Genomic DNA, 13,774 nt, shown 5'->3' on the forward strand with positions numbered 1-13,774 from the left:
GTTGTGCTGCGGCAGCTGCGCTGGGGCTGGGGCAGCTGTGCTGAGGCAGGGGCAGCTGTGCTGAGGCAGGGGCAGCTGTGCTGGGGCTGGGGCAGCAGTGCTGGGGATGGGGCAGCTGTGCTGGGGCAGGGGCAGCAGTGCTGGGGCAGCTGTGCTGAGGCAGGGGCAGCTGTGCTGAGGCAGGGGCAGCTGTGCTGAGGCAGGGGCAGCACTGCTGGGGCTGGGGCAGCTGTGCTGAGGCAGGGGCAGCTGTGCTGGGGCAGGGGCAGAGCAGGGGCAGAGCGCCGCCCGCTGCCACCACCGTACCGCAGAGCCCCGCCCGCTGCCACCAGGTTAGTACCGTGTATTGCGACCATAAGACGCTCCCCCCACTTTCCCCCAAAATTTTGGGGGAAAAAGTGCATCTTATGGTCGGAAAAATATGGTACATGTTCATGGTGCTATTTTTCCTCATGCCTAAATACAGGTAAGGAAAAAATAGCACATCTGCACTGCCTCATTGAATAACATTGGTCCGAGTGCAATCTGATTTTTATATCTGATTGCATTTGTTTGATTTATATGCAAGTGTGAGAGAGCCCTAATGGTGTATGTTAGTTTTTAATCTCTGTCTTTTAATTTTTGGCAAATGTGATGTGTGATGTGTTGTATCTGCTTGGGTGTGCGAATGACTGTCCTTTTAGGTGTTTCTTTAGTTTTTGCTCCTTACCATTTCACTTGACAATAGCATCATAGTTAGGCTGGAGTCACACTAAGCTGCGCAAAATACGGTCCGTATTTTACATGCGTAATACGGATGAATCACCACTAAATAGTGGTCCGTAGGTCATCCGTAAGCAAGGTGAGGTCGCGTATTTTGCGCATGTGTGTATCCGTATGTAATCCGTATGCAATCCGTATGGCGAGATTTTCTCGCAGCCTTGCAAAATGGACATTTAACGGTTTTGAGGCCTGCAAACAATTTAAATCATTAGCCTGCACCCTATTTAGACTCTCAGAAACAGGTGGCTGCCTACATTCTGTCCATTTGTCACCTTGCTTTCACGAGGTGTGTTGGTGTTCTTTGTGCAGCATGGCAGAGGGTCTGACATTCAATACAACTGTGAAAAGGAGGATGAATGAACTCATGGAGATCAACATCCGACACTGCGGAGACACCATCACATGTTTCTCAACGCAGTGATTCTAGAGCACTGCCCCCATCCCTTATGGGAAATATGTAAAACATGCAAAACAGAAGCCGCGGAGACACCATCACGTGTTTCTCAACGCAAGCAATGACCAGCCAGGTCTTTGCCCGGGAAGGAACAACCACGGGAAGGGCAGTCTCCAATGAAGGAAACCACCTATGCCAAAACATGGTATCCATCCACATACAGCTGTTTCGGGGTATTGCCCCTCATCAGTGTGGAGTAGGAAACTGGCTGGTAGGAGCAATGCCTAGTAAAAAGACTATGAAAAGGAGGATGAATGAACTCATGGAGATCAACATCCGACACTGCGGAGACACCATCACGTGTTTCTCAACGCAGTGATTCTGGAGCACTGCCCCCATCCCTTATGGGAAATATGTAAAACATGCAAAACAGAAGCTGCGGAGACACCATCACGTGTTTCTCAACGCAAGCAATGACCATCCACATACAGCTGTTTCGGGGTATTGCCCCTCATCAGTGTGGAGTAGGAAACTGGCTGGTAGGAGCAATGCCTAGTAAAAAGACTATGAAAAGGAGGATGAATGAACTCATGGAGATACCATGTTTTGGCATAGGTGGTTTCCTTCATTGGAGACTGCCCTTCCCGTGGTTGTTCCTTCCCGGGCAAAGACCTGGCTGGTCATTGCTTGCGTTGAGAAACACGTGATGGTGTCTCCTCGGCTTCTGTTTTGCATGTTTTACATATTTCCCATAAGGGATGGGGGCAGTGCTCTAGAATCACTGCGTTGAGAAACACGTGATGGTGTCTCCGCAGTGTCAGATGTTGATCTCCATGAGTTCATTCATCCTCCTTTTCATAGTCTTTTTACTAGGGATTGCTCCTACCAGCCAGTTTCCTACTCCACACTGATGAGGGGCAATACCCCGAAACAGCTGTATGTGGATGGATACCATGTTTTGGCATAGGTGGTTTCCTTCATTGGAGACTGCCCTTCCCGTGGTTGTTCCTTCCCGGGCAAAGACCTGGCTGGTCATTGCTTGCGTTGAGAAACACGTGATGGTGTCTCCGTGGCTTCTGTTTTGCATTCAATACAACTGAGCAGGTTCTCTTTACCTGGCTTTTGTCACGGCGCTTTGGGCAACCATATCCTGTGATAGTGGATCCGCGGAGGAGGAGACGCATGTGGGTACATCCACTTTTGAGGCAACGACTCACAAGAGGGCATTTTCACCGCCTCTATTCGTCTCTGCGGGAGCATCCGGAGAAATTTTACCAGTAGAGTTGAGCGACTTTTGGTTTTTTATGGTCGAGTTTCGTTTCGTGAAACCCGACTTTTCCAAAAGTCGGGTCGAGCAAGATCGGCCGATTATAGGGAAAACTCGGGGTCGTCCCGAAACACGAAACCCAATGTAAGTCAATGGGGAATAAAAGTCGGCAGTGAGAGGAGGACAGGAAACACATCTACAGTGCTCATTTGAATGCCAAAAGCATCAATTCTTCTTACTTAAGCTGGTCAACCTTAATTAACTTCATAATAAAAGTTACGCACTGAAAAATGGGGGTTATTTGGCTAAAGTTGTGGGGGGGTAGGGCTGGCTCCAGGTTTTCATGTGCCCTGGGCGAAAGAGCGCCCCTTTAACACATAATACCACAACTCATCATGCTCCGATACGGCAGAGAAATAGCGGTATAGTACAATGAAAAATACTTTTTACATCTCATGACGAGGCCCATCTATTTCTCCATACAGAATCATTGGTCCCATATAATGTTTGAAACAGTATATGATGAGCTCCACATAATGCTACAGTATATGTTGGTCCCCATGGATGAAGCTCCACTGTCTTATGGGCCCAAATAATGCTCCAAACATAATGGGCCCCATTTCTAATGCTCTAGTGTATAATGGGCCCTGTAAATGCTGCTCCAGTGTCTGATGTCCACCTTTGGAATGTTCCAGTGTATGGTGGGCCCCATCTATCATTCTCCAGAGTATAATGCTCCCCAAAAATTGCTGTCCCAACATTGAAAACAATCAAATAAGTCTCCTCACTAGGGAATCCCTGTACTAGTCTGGACTCCTCGTCGTCCCCATCTTCCATCTCACTGCACAGTATTTCAACCTTGCAAGTGCTGTGATCCTGAGCAAGCAGGGGGGGCCCACTCGTTGGCGACGGCACTGGCACAGGGCCCCTGATAGTACGGTGGTGTGTCTGATGGCGGGTGGGCCGAACCTGCACTTTCATCTGCAGCTTCCTCTTTGTCACCGTGTAAGATGGAACTGTATATGGGAAGGGTAACCTGAGTTTCATCAGGGTCAGATTCAGGCCAGGTAGCGTGCGAGGGGAATGTAGTGGTCTGGGTCAATGTACCAGCAGATTCATCGAGCAGTGGCTGGGCATCAGTGCACTTGTGTCGCCCCCAGGAGTACGGTCGCCACAGTGGCATTACCTTCCTCCTAGGGAGTGTGATGTCATGCTTGGGAGCAACGAAGGATTTCTCTAGCAGGTTAACTGATTGGGCGACGTTATTCCCACGAGTCATGACCCTCCAAACAGCGTTCATGAAGGCAAAGTGTTTGTTTTACGTGGGCAGTATGGTTGCAAAGCTGAACCTTAAAGGAATGTCCAGAAGGGCACCACCAGGAGTGGAGCCTACGGCGTAATTTGACTCAACACGGGTAACCTCAACCATGCCAGCTACAGAACAGATACACACATTGCAAGCTTAATTCCGTTAACGAACGAGACTCCGTCATGCCCCGCTGTCCGAGTCCGGCTTACTAGAGGGACACGTGAGGCTCTGGCACATGAGATTGGCCAATAACTGGTGTGTCATGCCCTTACATGTCCGTGGCTGCATGTGCGCTACACTGAAAAGGCCAGCGTTTGTCGCCTACAGGTGCAGATAACCCGCTGAACAACGTTAGTGATGGGGATCATTGATTACAATTATTACTCGCGAACGATGATTTCCCAGTAAGTGCAGGTCAACCGCAGTTCCGGAATTAGGCCTAACCGTCATTCCTGAAAAAAATGAAAAACTTACGTGTGCAAACCACAGGTGCTGTAGCTTGCTTAACAGCTCGCCAGCCGTTCTCACGCCCAGTATGGGTTACACGTGATTGCACAAAGGTGAGAAAGGGTACCGTATCCCCGGATAACATGTATGGATAGCGTACACATTCAAAATATATGTCTATACATCAGGAGGCAGGCTCAGACGGTGTTAGGCCCAGTATGGCTTGCAAGTGATTGCACAAAGGTGAGAAAGGGTACCGTATCCCCGGATAACATGTATGGATAGCGTACACATTCAAAAGATATGTCTATACATCAGGAGGCAGGCTCAGACGGTGTTAGGCCCAGTATGGCTTGCACGTGATTGCACAAAGGTGAGAAAGGGTACCGTATCCCCGGATAACATGTATGGATAGCGTACACATTCAAAAGATATGTCTATACATCAGGAGGCAGGCTCAGACGGTGTTAGGCCCAGTATGGCTTGCACGTGATTGCACAAAGGTGAGAAAGGGTACCGTATCCCCGGATAACATGTATGGATAGCGTACACATTCAAAAGATATGTCTATACATCAGGAGGCAGGCTCAGACGGTGTTAGGCCCAGTATGGCTTGCACGTGATTGCACAAAGGTGAGAAAGGGTACCATATCCCTGGATAACATGTATGGATAGCGTACACATTCAAAATATATGTCAATACACCAGGAGGCAGGCTCAGACGGTGTCAGGCACAGTATGGATTTGACGGCCCAGACTACACAGCGTAGGAGCAGGGAGAGGTAAAGATTGCAAATGCTGGGGCCCTGCCCAAGCAAGGGGGGCCCACTCGTGGGCGTCGGTACTGGCACTGGGCCCCTCATAGTACAGCGGTGTGTCTGACGGCGGGTGTGCACCACCACCGTCAGAGACACTTGATTGCACTATGAGGGACCCTGTGCCAGTGCCCGCGCCCAAGAGTCGGCCTACCCACCTGTCCAGGGCAACAGCGCTCGCACGGTGTCGTGCGCTAGGTGGTGACCCCGGCCATGGGGGGGGAGGCAGCACAGTTAGGGAGTTTTAGAAAGTGGCATATGCTGATGTTGGACATTCAGCTGATGCAAAAGGCGAAATAGGTCAAGTCCCAGGAAGAGGTGGACCAAAGCAAGCCATTTTTCTGTCACCCTATGTGTCATCAGGGGAAGGTGGGACAAAATCCTTGGAAACCCATGCATGGTTCATTTTAATGAAGGTTAGATCATCCACATTTTGGGTTGACAGACGGGTCCTTTTTTCTGTCAGGATTGATCCAGCTGCACTGAAGACTCTTTCCGATAGCACACTTGCAGCTGGGCAAGCAAGCTCCTGTAAGGCATATTGTGCCAATTCAGGCCAGGTGTCCAGTTTAGCAGCCCAATAGTCAAAGGGGAATGACCTGTGTGGGAGAACATCGATATGGGAGGAAAAGTAGTTTGTAACCATAGTTGACAACTGCTGTCTCCTGTCACTTTCCATCGATGCTGTATTACCAGTTGTGTGAGCGGTACTTGAAAAATTAGTCCACAACATTGTCATGAAACCCCTGTCTCCAACGCCACTTCTGCTGTGTGCACCATGAACACCTCTGCCAAGCTGCCCCCGGCCCGTACGGCTCGTGTGAGAACCATCACCGCTGCTGTGTGCTGGGAATGCCTCAAGCAACCGATTTACCAGAGTTGCTTGTTTATTAGCCAATATTAGGTCAAGGTTCTCCTGTGGCATGATGTTTTGAAATTTGCCTTTATAGCGTGGATCCAGGATGCTGGCCAACCAGTAGTCGTCATCATTCATCATTTTGGCAATGCGGGGGTCCCTTTTTAGGATCCGCAAGGCATAATCTGACATGTGGGCCAATGTTCCCGGTGTCAATGATGCACTGCGAGTGCTGGTTGGAGGAGCACTTTCTGGCAAATCCACATCCCTCCAGTCACGCACAAACCCTGTACCAGACCTTGCCACGCCAACATTTTCACTTGCCCCACGAGATGCATCCTCCTCCCCTAAGTAATCATCCCCTTCATCATCATCCTCCTCCTCTTCTTCCTCCAACTCGTCCAGGAGAGGTCCCTGAGCAGACAATGGCTGAATGTCATCAAGGATTCCCTCCACCTCTTCCTCCTCGTCAACATTGGCTGCAGATGCCTGCTCCTTAAGGTGCGTCAAAGTTTGCATGAGCAGACGCATAAGTGGGATGATCATGATTAGGATGGTGTCGTCTGCGCTTACCAGCCGTATGCATTCCCCAAAACACTGAAGGACTTTACAGAGGTCTTTCAGCTTCGACCACTGCACACCTGTCAACTCCATGTCTGCTCTCAAAGTGCCTGGCCGTGTATCCTCCCACAAATGCATTATGGCCTGCCTCTGCTCGCACAGCCGCTCCACCATGTGCAGGGTGGAGTTCCACCTTGTTGCAATGTCGATAATGAGGCGGTGGTTGGGAAGGTGGAGCAATCGCTGCAGCTTCTGCATACGAACGGAGTGTACAGCCGACCGGCGGATGTGCGCGCACAGTCTTCGCACCTTCTGGAGCAGGGCTGTTAACTCCGGATAATTTTTGAGGAAGCACTGCACCACCAGGTTCAAGGTGTGAGCCAAGCAAGGTATGTGGCTGAGTTTTGAAAGGGCTATGGCTGCCACAAAATTACGGCCGTTATCACTAACTACCTTGCCTTCCTCAAGATGTACACTGCCCAGCCATGACTCAGTTTGTCGCTTCAAGTACTCGGCCAGCACCTCGGCGGTGTGTCTGTCGCCCAAACACATCATCTGCAACACAGCCTGCTGACGCTTTCCACTAGCTGCTCGATAGGGGGACACCTCGTGTGCAACACTGGCAGCTGCAGATGGAGTGCTCGTACGACTGCACTCTGTGGACGAGCTTTCGCTTCTGGAGGAGGAGGAGGAGGAGGGTGGAACGCCTACAGCCAACTGTTTCCTATACCGTGGGCTTGGCAGCACTGTCCCACCACCGCTGTCCCCTGTGGACCCTGCATCCACCACATTAACCCAGTGCGCAGTGATGGACACGTAACGGCCCTGGCCATGCCGACTGGACCATGCATCAGTTGTGAGGTGCACCTTTCCACTCACTGACTGCTTGAGTGCATGGACAATGCGGTCTTTCACATGATGGTGGAGGGCTGGGATAGCTTTGCGAGAGAAGAAGTGGCGACTGGGTAGGTCATAGCGTGGTACTGCATAGGCCATGAGTTCGCGGAAAGCTGCGCTTTCCACCAACCGATAGGGCATCATCTCAAACAAGATTAGTTTGGCAATGTGGGCGTTCAAACCCAGTGTACGCGGATGAGAGACTGAGTACTTTCTTGACCTACTCATAGTGTCTGGGAGGGTGAGCTGGACTTGAGAGCTGCATATGGTAGAAGTAGCGGTGGACAGGGCGGACTGAGAGAGGGTTGATGATGGTGATGGAGTTGGTGTTCTTTCTGATGGCCTAGATTCAGTATTTCGTTGATATAACAGTGAGATTCCCTGACTGCTGTGGCCTTGCAACGACACCTCAACATTTGCTGCTGTGCTAACCGGTGGGCTTACAGTGGGGGAAACAATGTAGCATTGCTGACTACCTTCTTTGTGATCAGTTGCACATGTGGCACTTGAGGTTTGGTGTTGTGTCCATGCTTGCAAGTGCATGCTGGTTAAATGTCTAAGCATGCAACTGGTATTCAAATTTTTCAGATTTTTCCCTCGGCTAAAGGTCTTTGCGCACTTCTTACAGATTACCTTGGCCTGATCATGAGGATTTTGTTCAAAAAAGTGCCACACTGCACTCTTCCTACTTTGGCAGACATTTTGCGGCCTAGCACGCTGTGATGTTTTGACCCTCTGGACAAGCTGTCCAGCAACTCTTTTGATTTTTGGAACCTGTCTTTGGAGTGCTCCGGGCCTGCCAGATAACAGCTGTTGCGATGTTGATGTCTGCTGTGGATGCTCCTCATCTGAGCTATTGGAAGCAGCACCCTCTTCCCCCAATGGATGCCAATCTGGGTCAACAACTGGGTCATCCATCACCTCCTCTTCAATGTCATGTGCACCTTCCTCTGTGTCACCGTGTATGGTGGTATAGTGTGCGGGAAGGGGCACCTGAGTCTCATCAGAGTCAGAATCATGCTCTGTACACTGCGAGGACAATGTAGTGCTCTGAGTGAATGTACCAGCAGAATCATCTATCAGCGGCTGTGCATCAGTGCACTCCATGTCAGATTCATCTTGGCCTGGGTAATTCACCATTTCACTTGATAATCCAGGCATGGTATGTGAAAACAGCTCCATGGAGTAATCAGTAGTATGGCCTGCGTCATCCTTCAATCTTGGTTGTGGTAAAGGACACAAGGAAAGGTGTGGTTCATGAACATGAGCCTCCAATGACGACTCAGTGCTTTTACTTTTTACAACTTCAGAAGAGGAGGCGATAGAGCTGGAGGCTGAGTCAGCAATGTAAGACAAAACTTTTTCCTTATGCTCTGGCGTTAAAAGCGGTTTGCCAACTCCTAGAAAACTAAGCCTTCGAAGCCTTATGGAGCCAGACGATGACGCAGGCTCAACACCTCCTTTATTCGGTCCTATTTTGCTCTTGCCACTACCATCAGATCCACCACCAACACCATCATTACCAGCTGCCAACCCCCGCCCAATTCCACGGCCTCTTCCACCAGCCTTCCTCATTTTTGGTAAAAATGTAGACAAAATCCAACAAACTATATAGTAATGTAAAACAAGGTACAAGGTGTCTATAGGACAGGGGAGATTTAGATTTTCTGCACACACTAGTGGACACTGGACACTTTTGGATTGTGTGAGGCCCACTGAATATCAGAGCGCTATGTCACAGGCTCGATGCAGCAGGTGTGAAAAAAGTGACTACAGGATAAGGGAGATTTTGAATTTCTGGGAGACTTTGAATTTCTGCAGACACTTGTGGACACTGGACACTTGGATTGTGTGAGGCCCACTGAATATCACAGCGCTATGTCACAGGCTCGATGCAGCAGGTGTGAAAAAAGTGACTACAGGATAAGGGAGATTTTGAATTTCTGCAGACACTTGTGGACACTGCACACTTGGATTGTGTGAGGCCCACTGAATATCACAGTGCTATGTCACAGGCTCGATGCAGCAGGTGTGAAAAAAGCGACTACAGGATAAGGGAGATTTTTAATTTCTGCAGACACTTGTGGACACTGGACACTTGGATTGTGTGAGGCCCACTGAATATCACAGTGCTATGTCACAGGCTCGATGGCACAGGTGTGAAAAAAGTGACTACAGGATAAGGGAGATTTTGAATTTCTGCAGACACTTGTGGACACTGGACACTTGGATTGTGTGAGGCCCACTGAATATCACAGCGCTATGTCACAGGCTCGATGTAGCAGGTGTGAAAAAAGTGACTACAGGATAAGGGAGATTTTGAATTTCTGCAGACACTTGTGGACACTGGACACTTGGATTGTGTGAGGCCCACTGAATATCACAGCGCTGTGTCACAGGCTCGATGGCACAGGTGTGAAAAAAGTGACTACAGGATAAGGGAGATTTTGAATTTCTGCAGACACTTGTGGACACTGGACACTTTTGGATTGTGTGAGGCCCAATGAATATCAGAGCGCTATGTCACAGGCTCGATGCAGCAGGTGTGAAAAAAGTGACTACAGGATAAGGGAGATTTTAAATTTCTGCAGACACTGGACACTTAGATTGTGTGAGGCCCAATGAATATCACAGCGCTATGTCACAGGCTCAATGCAGCAGGTGTGAAAAAAGTGACTACAGGATAAGGGAGATTTTGAATTTCTGCAGACACTTGTGGACACTGGACACTTTTGGATTGTGTGAGGCCCACTGAATATCACAGCGCTATGTCACAGGCTCGATGGCACAGGTGTGAAAAAAGTGAATTGTAGAATTGGGCAGAATAGGAATCTCCCTAGAGTGTAGGTCTGTAAGAACGAAACAAGTCCTCCACAGTGACACACAGATAGCTTCACTGTGGCTGTGATAACAGCCGTTACACGGTACTGTGTGAGGAGCGTACACCGCTGTATGGTGTGAATAAATGCACGCTCAGTACCTTAGCAGGACAAAAAAAAATTGGGATTGCTTTTAAAAAAGCAGTTTGCAGAGCAGTGGGGAAACAGCAGTGCAGCTGTCAGGAAGCCTTAGAAGGCAGCCTAACAACCAACACCGCTAATCCACCACAATATAGCCTCCCCTTGCACTGCACACACAGTGACTGGTGTGTTGCACAGGCAAAATCGCTAGCAGCAGAAGCAGTTTTTTTGTCTTCTTCCCTGCCTAACGCTCTCCCTACAGAATCAGCAACCTCTCCCTATGCTAAGATCGGCAGAAGTAAGATGGCGGTCGGCGTGCACGCCCTTTTATAACCCCTGTGACGCCCACCAAAGCAAGCCAATCACTTGCATGCCCTTCTGAAAGATGGTGGCGACCCCTGCCTATGTCATCACGTTGCCCACAGTGTCCGTGGATCCTGATTGGCTGAAAAAGAGCGCAAAACAAACTTTTGAAACGCGACTTTGGCGCGTAAGTCGCCGACCTCGTGGCCGACCTCATCCTAGGGTCGGGTTTCGTTTCATGAAACCCGACTTTGCCAAAAGTCGGCGACTTTTGAAATTGTTCGACCCGTTTCGCTCAACTCTATTTACCAGTACTGTCGAATGAGCATTTCCACATTTGATCGCCTCTTGGAGACAGTGCGCCCTGGGATCACCTTTCAGGACACTAGGATGCGCAAAGCCATATCTGCAGAGGAGCGACTTCTACTCACAATACGGTATGTACTACACAACCACATTCTCTACGTTCATAATGTGTGTGTTAATTTATGTTTTTGGCCTTCTTGGACAAAGTTTAATACCCTCATCTTACTCAAAATATGTTTCACCTGACACAGCAGAATGTTACATCTAATATGTCCTGCATATCACTTAGTCATTGTGCCACCAAATATGTGTGTGTTGTTCTCTCTCATTTCCTACCAAGTTTGGTCGGCATGTAACTGATTTTTTTTTACTTTAGCCATTCTAAACTGTACTCTTTCTGTTGTTCTACAGCTTCCTGTCCACTGGCCTGTCTTATGCCGCCCTCCACCATGAGTTTCTCATTGGAAAGTCAACCATTTCAGGCATAGTGAGGTCTACATGTGCACAAATCTGGACAAGACTACATCAGGTGGTCCTACCCGAGCCCAGGATGGAAGACTGGTTAAGGATTTCAAGGGACTAGGAGGACTGCCAGTTTCCAAATTGTATTGGGGCCCTGGATGGCAAACATATCAGGGTGCGTAAGGCTACTTTCACACATCAGGTTTTCGGCGTCAGGCGCGATCCGGCGTCGTGCCGGAACGCCGGATCCGGCAAATGTTTTGTAAAACCTGATGTGCCGGATCCGGTTTTCTGCCGGATCCGTCTTGTTCTTGACAGACAAAACCAGATCCGTCTCATCCGGTTCATCCGTTTTTCGACGGATTACGCCGGATCCGGTTTTTAAAATTGACTCTTGTGGCCTTCCGAACGGGATTGGCTACTGGAAAACTATATATAGCGTGTTCTTACAGCCCTTCTTTGACAGGTTGTAGAGGAGAAAGTGCAGGTTGGAGAGAAGAGCAAGTTACTGGCGAAGATGGATGTTGTGATTGGAAATATTTTGAAGAATTTGGCGGATTTTATAGCGGAGGCGAATCGTTTGAGGGTGATTGTTCTGGAGAAGGAGAGAGCGAGACAGCAGCGCATCAGGCATCGTAGACGACGTTTGTGGATCCACCCCATCACAGCCAAGAGAATGACGCGTGGGGTCTATTCTACACTCTGCATGGACCTTCGACGAAACCCGGATAAATTTTTTGGATATGTTCGGATGAAAATGGAGAATTTTGATTACTTGGTGGAGCGCATTGCACACCTCATAAGAAAAGCGGACACCTATTGCCGCTTCTCTGTTTCACCCGCAGAGCGTCTGATGGTGACTTTAAGCCACATTTATTGGATGTGTTCGCATCAGAGCACACTTTCACTGCAATCTTGTTGGTGGTAGTTTGTATCTCCAAGTGTTATAGCTGAGTTTTGGTATGTAATGCTGTGATTTAAAACTAATTGATTGTTTTTTAATTCCCCACAGATTTCTTGCAACTGGAGAATCCCTTTCGTCACTGCATTTCCAGTACAGACTCGGGATTTCCACCATATCTGGAATAGTGAAGTACACATGCCGTGCACTGTGGGACTCCTTAGCTGAAGAGTTTTTACCAGAGCCCACAACAGAGAGGTGGATTGAAATTGCTGACAAGTTTCAACAGATATGTCAGTTTCCCAACTGCTTGGGCGCTGTGGACGGGAAACATATCCGCATTGTAAAGTCAGCCGGATCGGGATCGGAATATTTCAATTACAAGAAATATTTTTCAATTGTCCTCATGGCCATCGCTGACGCGGAATACAAATTTATTGCTGTTGATATTGGGGCCTATGGCCGCTCCAATGACTTTCAAGTTTTCAAACTGTCTGCCATGGGGCGTAAACTGTATGGAAACACCTTCCAGTTCCCACCACCTAGACCGCTGCCGCAAACATCTGGTCCACCTATGCCATTTGTCTGTGTAGGGGATGAAGCCTTCCAGCTGTCAGAACACCTTTTGAAACCGTACTCTAGCAGAGGATTGACAAGAACAAAACGCATTTTTAATTACCGCCTCACAAGAGCAAGAAGAATGGTTGAATGTACCTTTGGTATTCTGACAGCCAAATGGCGGGTCCTATTGACTGCGATCAACCTCAAGACAGAAACTGTGGACGAGGTGATCAAAGCTTGCGTGGTACTCCACAATTTTGTTATCTGCAAGGAACCCATTTCCATTGAGGACACCTCTGAAGAAACCACCTTGCAAGATTACCATGACATTACCACTAGAAGTTCTGTGACGGTTTCAGTAATGAAGGACAATTTTGCACTATACTTTATGTCACCTCAAGGCAGAGTACACTGGCAGGATGACAGAGTGTGAAAGATTTGTGCCCTAACCAAACTTGTGTACCTTCTGTACCAACAGTATATACCTTTGCCAACCAAAGTTGGCTATCTTGTCATGGTCTCTATTTTTAGCTTTAGGCCACAGGTGTGTACCTGGTTGTGTTTGATACAAAGTATTTCACCTTTTAACAAAAGTTGTGTACATTGTTAGGAAATCACCAACAATAAACACAACTTTTTAGGTGAAATACTTTGCTTCAAACACAACCAGGAACACAACTGTGGCAAAAAGCTAAAATTTACCCACAGTTATATACCTGGTTTTGAATACCTTTTTACCTTTTAAATACCCTGTATTTAACCTTTTTTTTAAACATATTTCGCCGCAGAAAGAAATGACAGACAACCAGTGTAAACAATAATTTAACTTTTATTTAAAATATTTTTTTTTTTGTAAACTGTTTTTAAAGTTAAAAAAACTTTTTTAATAAAGGTTTGAAACCAACTGGGCATTTTTATTACAAAACACATCATAAATCTGTGTAGTGTGGGGTGGAAATACTGCTGGAGGGGC

The sequence above is a fragment of the Dendrobates tinctorius genome, unplaced genomic scaffold (genome assembly GCF_039654945.1).
Source record: "Dendrobates tinctorius isolate UK_male_01 unplaced genomic scaffold, ASM3965494v1 ptg000071l, whole genome shotgun sequence".
NCBI classification, from domain to species: Eukaryota; Metazoa; Chordata; class Amphibia; order Anura; family Dendrobatidae; genus Dendrobates; species Dendrobates tinctorius.